Source organism: Parasteatoda tepidariorum, chromosome 8 (assembly GCF_982258835.1).
Source record: "Parasteatoda tepidariorum strain Cologne lab strain chromosome 8, Ptep-v5.0, whole genome shotgun sequence".
Classification (NCBI taxonomy): Eukaryota; Metazoa; Arthropoda; class Arachnida; order Araneae; family Theridiidae; genus Parasteatoda; species Parasteatoda tepidariorum.
In genome coordinates, this window is record NC_141762.1 from 21,715,127 (window position 1) to 21,721,410 (window position 6,284).

At 27.7% G+C, this 6,284-nt stretch overlaps 1 long non-coding RNA gene across 1 annotated transcript in view; it reads right to left on the bottom strand.

Annotated features, from left to right (window-relative positions):
* Positions 1-2,517, bottom strand: part of LOC147805781 (uncharacterized) — a 29,709-nt gene extending 27,192 nt beyond the window's left edge. Inside the window, exon 1 of the long non-coding RNA XR_015428678.1 lies at positions 2,372-2,517. This is a non-coding gene — a long non-coding RNA (uncharacterized LOC147805781). The remainder of the gene's footprint in view (positions 1-2,371) is intronic.
* Between the last annotated feature and the right edge of the window lie 3,767 nt (positions 2,518-6,284).

Consider the following 6,284-nt stretch of genomic DNA (forward strand, 5'->3'; position numbering starts at 1 on the left):
TTAAAAACAGTCGCTTAAATCATTTCTGTGCAATGTTATCTTTTCCAAAAGTAAAAAAAAATGAACTTAAAAACCACAGAGAAAAATTATTCGTTCTTATATTAAATGATATTTTTGCTAGGTGCTTGCTAAATTGTTAGATTTCCTGAATAAAATTTTCATAGGTACTAGAAAAAATGATTTTCAATTAATAGAAAAAATAAAGAGATAAAAGTAGAACACATAATTAAGCGCGTTATGTAATTCACGCAGTTTAAGAAAAAACATTTGGAGAAATCTTTTTCAAAAAAGTAATTTTTTTACCTCGTAATTGAAGATGAAGTTTTGAAAACAGCATGGGTCACAAAAATACTGCATTCACCCACTTTTTCGGAAGAAGTGAACGCCTTTTTTTCTATTTCTGTTAATCTGATTCAAAACTTTCGAGTCACCATCATCACAACATTTAAATTTCAACCAGGAAAATCATTAAAATTTTTTGTTTTCCAGAAAATATGAAAAATTTTATCTTGCTAGCAAGTTAAGGGATCTTTCAGATTGAATTTTTTAATTCCGCTTCTATCATTTATTTTTTTATTACAACTGTTTAAATTATGAGTAAAAATATCGGCATCTTCCTCATTATTCCATTTCGTATTGCATATCTTGTAATTCTGACATGTTGCTAAACATATCATCCGTGAAAGTGGCCAATAAGTTAACATTATATGACGCTTGATGGGGCAAAATAGCAATTGAAAAAGCATTGAAAGTTTCTTCTATAAAATTTCGCTACCACTGAGTCTCTTAGGGCTCTTTTAATTTAAATGATATAATGATATATATATATATATATATATATATATATATATATATATATATATATATATATATATATATATATATATATATATATATATATATATATATATATATATATATATATATATATATATATATATATATATATATATATATATAATATATATATATATATATATATATATATATATATATATATATATATATATATATATATATATATATATATAGATAGATAGATATATATATCATTATATCATTTAAATTAAAAGATATATATATATATATATATATATATATATATATGATGATAGCAGTCGTGGATGCAGAACAAAGAGGCACAGGATTTAAAAAGGAACAAAATGGTTTTATTTAATTATTATAAGATGAAAGACGAGAGAGAGTGTGTCACAAATTCGTCGTACTCCAGCATAAATGTTAGGGAAAATCTTGCAAAGACAATCCGTAGAATGTCTTGATTTAAGGAATAAGGGAAATTTTAGTAACTGTAATTAGTTTATTGAATAGGTCGCGCGATTCCCACAAAGAGCAAAGGGGAAAATGTCTTACTTTTAATAAAAAGTGAATTTAAAAGTGTGAGAAAACGTTTCATTTTGAGTAAATTAAGAAAAGGATTTACAGAAAAGGAATAACATAAAAAGATTAATTGAAGCTCTTTAATATATATATATATATATATATATATATATATATATATATATATATATATATATATATATATATATATATATATATATCAACTGCTTGAGTTGTGAGCAGAAATGTCAGCATCATACCTCACTGTTACAATCCGCATCGCATATCTTGTAATTCTGGCGTGTAGCTAAACATATCATCCGGCAAAGTGACCAATAAGTTAATGTGACGAGTTTTGAAAAAAAAAATTGACGAGTAGAAAAATATAGCACTGTTAGAAAAATATTAGAAGTTTTTTCCAGAAAATTGCACAGTCATAAGTTAACACTAGGGATGCTTTTTAAAAAAAAATGGGCAAAATGGCACAGGTAGAAAAAATATCGATACAGAACTATAGATTGACTTAAAAATGTGGATAACTTGTCGAGATAATGTAAGCATTTAAGAATGTAAGAATTTTACAAAGATCTCAAATATAATTGAGGGTACGCGAAAATCCTGTGTATTATGTTGGAGATTTAGAAATGAGCCTTTTTAATATAATGACAGTTTTAGAGGGTCGTCCATATCTGATTTTTGCGACTTCTTTGACATCTTTCTGTCACTAAGTGTCACCAAACCTCGAGACACCCTGGTCACACGTCACGCTAATGTTATATAAATATATGCAAGCAGTTTAGAAACAAACATATGTTTAAGATTGTATTTAAAATTTTATTTTTAAATTTTAACTACGTTTTTAATGGCATTTAATTTTTTAGTTGGTAATTAAACCAAGCATTAGGAAATTTCCCGATGTAGTTAAAAACTGATTAGGGAAAACCTAGACTAGCTAAATTTGGACTTGCTAAGCTATAAAATAAAGACTATAAAAATAACTATACAGACAAAAAATCTATTAAGTAAAACTGACCTGTTGATAACATTTGCCGAAAGAAGCGGACATATAAAATTTTTAAGAGGGCTTTTAAACGTCATCGGTATGAAATGAATATTTACTCTCTTTTTCATACCCATTAGGAAAAAAAACTTTTTTTTCCATACGAACTCTAGAAGCCAATCTATGTTTCTAAAAAAGTGAGATTGAAAAGTTATCATTTAAGGCCAAATGTCTATCTATTCAAGGAATTAGCTACCGAAATAACGTCAATCCACAACGAAAAATGACTAACCTTTCTTAGTCAGCTATAAAAAAAAAAGGCATTTTATCAAAACTTCCAAAGCTTTCGAAAGAATTCGAAGGTCAAGAGAGGACATTTTGTCACTTTTTTTCTCGCTTTCCGAAATAACCTTTCATGAGTTATGCCAGTTACTAAGGTTTTCACTTGATGAAGACCTTAGCAACCCAATTTTAATGTCGTATATTTCAAACAAATTCGCCGGTGTTAGTGTTAATTGCAAAATTTAAGCCTGTAAATTTGTTTATTGCATAGAGAGGTACGATAAAATGAAAGCATCGCAATAGATTTATTAACATTGTTAACGTTGTGTACTTTCTGTGGGCATCTGAAACACTACAACTTTTCGTTTTTGTTCGTTTTTGGAATGAAAATAAATTACTTTTTATAAATTAAACATACTTTTGAAATAGATGAAAGCGACTTTATTGTTTGCAAACAATGTATTCTCCACGATGAGTTTTAGTTTGAATTATTAATTTTTAAATCGAATGAAAAATTATTTAAAAATTTTTTCTATCTAAAAATTCCATTTAATTTAAATTTTTTTGTTTATATATAAAGACACTTATATAAATGTTTAACCACGTAATATATTTAAAAAAATCCGAATGCACTCTAAAAATACCAACATGCACGAGAAAGTACTCAAATAAATTTAATAACATATTTCTAATATATTTCTGTATTCCCTCATCTATACACTTCAATATCGCCATAATGCATCACCATTATTGTGCAAAATATGACTTAAAATTATTTTTCCCTTGCAAAACAAAAATTTCGTGTGACGCACTTAGGTCTTAAATTTTGCAAAAATTTAGATGTTAGAATTGAATTGAATGTTGAATTTAATTGCTCAAGATCTGAACTCAAATCAATTAATTAATCTATTTCAATTCTGAATACAAACCAAGCTTAAGATAAATCACATTAGTCATTATAGCATTCGCAAATCATAATCATAAATACACTTTACCAAATTATATAGCTAGAAACTGACGCAAAAAAAAGTCAGAGAGAAGAATAAATAGAAAAAACTTCCGAGTCAGGATTATTTGTAAGGGTGGATCATGCGTGTACTTGAAGAAGATAAATTTTGAGTTTAATGTTTAAATTTAAGCACAAACGAAGGAAATTTTGTTATTGAACATATAATCTTTCTAAAATCATGAATATTCTTGAAATAATAAGGGGAAGCATTTTCAAAGAATAATCGGCTGCCACTCCTAAGATATGCAGAGTGTTCCATAATGATTACTCTTAATGTATATTTTTGATTCATTATCAAAAATAAAAAAGTGTTCAAATTAGGAGGCGCACATGAACATTTAAGTAAAGAAGAAATTAAATCATCAAAGAAATCTGTCGAATCATTGGTGAGGAAAGCGAGAAGAGAAACATAAAAAAGAAAAAAGAAGAAGAGAAAACAGATTAATTGAAACTTAGAGGTGCTTCTTAATATATTTTCATACAACTCTGCTTCCTCCAACAACCAAACTGGTTTTATTTTTGAAGTCTCGCCTTTTTCAGTAATGATTCATAATATTTCGCAAACGCTGTTTTTTCTTCGTTTAAATAGCTCTAACAAAGTTCGTTGTAAAAAAATTAGTTTTTATCAAATGCATAATTAGTATTTTTTATTTTTATGAAATAAAATTATCATTGCTGTATTTAGACTTATTGTCAACTAACATTACGTACATATTTATTAGTATTTATTCATATGCTTTATTCGTATTTATTTTTATGTTCTTTTTAGAAAACTGTTTTAGATAATATTTTTCTACTTTTAAGAACATATTTGGTTCTGAACTTGTTATCTTGAAAACTCGTTATTTTGAAATTGTTTTAGCTTCTCTTCAACGTTCAGATATCAAGACTATAGGGGAGAGTGGGGTCAATTGTAACAGGGTACGATTGTAACAGAGCAAAAATTTCGAGTGTCGGGTTCTAGATTTGGTTCCTAGGTAGTGCACAAGGTGTATTTAACAAATCTACATGTACACCCCTGATGGCAACCATTTTTATGTACTTTTGAAAGAGTTACATCACAAAAGATATTTTCACGTCACGCAAGTACTTTTTTTGGTATTAGAATATTTTATTGTAACAAAGTAATTTTGTTTAACAAATAAAAATTAGTAACCGAATATGTAAGTGGACACCTTAATTAACATTTCAATAAAAAAAAGATTTGTTTTGCTAATTAACTAGCATTGTTTTTAACAAATGAAGCTGAATTTGCTTCTTGGGGACAATTGTAACAATAAGTAAAGGGACGATTGTAACAGCTGAAAATAAATAATCTTATGTTTACAAACCATTACTTAACTCTTTAAGAACCACCAATAGTTTCCTATAGCATTTATATTATGTTGCATGTGCATTATTTTATTTGTCACCTTTCACAGCATAAATTAAAATTTTTAACCCCTTAAAGTTAAAAGTTTAACCCTTTAGGTCTCTGCTCATTATTATTTTTACTCCTAAAATATCACTACTATTTTGATCAATAAAAAAATATATCACAACTATGATAATATGTATAATTAACTATGTTTTAGTTGAATTTATGAACTGTTACAATTGACCCCGTAAGTGGGGACAATTGTAACAAGTGCACGACTGCCAAAAATTGTTAATAACTAATATAATAATATTTAAAATCAGGTATTTAATTTTTTTTCTAGTAGAGGATAGTCTACTTTACTCGTCTGTCAATTAATACTAATAATATATTGGATTTTTTGTTAGTTAAAAATAGTTAAGTAAAAAATGTTACAATTGACACCACTCTCCCCTACTGTCAAGTATACTCTGGACTGTATACTTTCTCTACTGGCGGCTACCATCACTTTTGACCAGATTTCTCTTATTATACTTTAAGACGAGTATGTATTATTCTTCTTGACAGGAATTCTAAAACAATATATCTTAAGGGTGCTCATTGCGGAAAACCTCTCATTCACAAACGTATTAGTACTGTTATTATGTTGGATATAAGTATCTTAGGGAATTTTAGTGGATTTCTTGTTTTCGAAGAGTTTTACGAATTCTAAAATCACTTAACAATCAAAAACTGACTACTGCTTCCCATTTATGCCTGCGTGGTACATTATCAAAGTAGGAGCTGAGCAAACTACATGTATTCTTATAACTTGACGCGTTTTTATTAGATGCTAACTCTCCACAAGTTTATTAAATATACTTTTGCGTGAATTGCATTCAAGATACAGGTAACGAAAAAAAATATTACTTTTTCCTTATACAATAAGTTGAATGAATTTCCATCTCAGCTTATAGTTTAGCTACAAATGTTTAAATCTTGATATGAATAAAACCTTTTTTTCTTAATGCTTTAGAAGCTTTAAAATACGTGCTTCAGCAATTATATTTACGAGCTGTAAAGTTCCAAATCTAAAATTAGCAACAGCTATCAAACAAGCGAAAGAGGAAACATTTTCTTTCGCAACAACATTTCTTGTTTTGGAATAAATGTCTAAATTTCTTTAGGTAAAAAAAAAGTTATCATCCCATCGAATGTGATGTAAAAACAAAATATTCCAGCTAAAGGATCACGTAACTGTATCAAACTCAAAGGTCAATTTCACGATTATACAAAACAGACTCAACTGCCTCTGATCC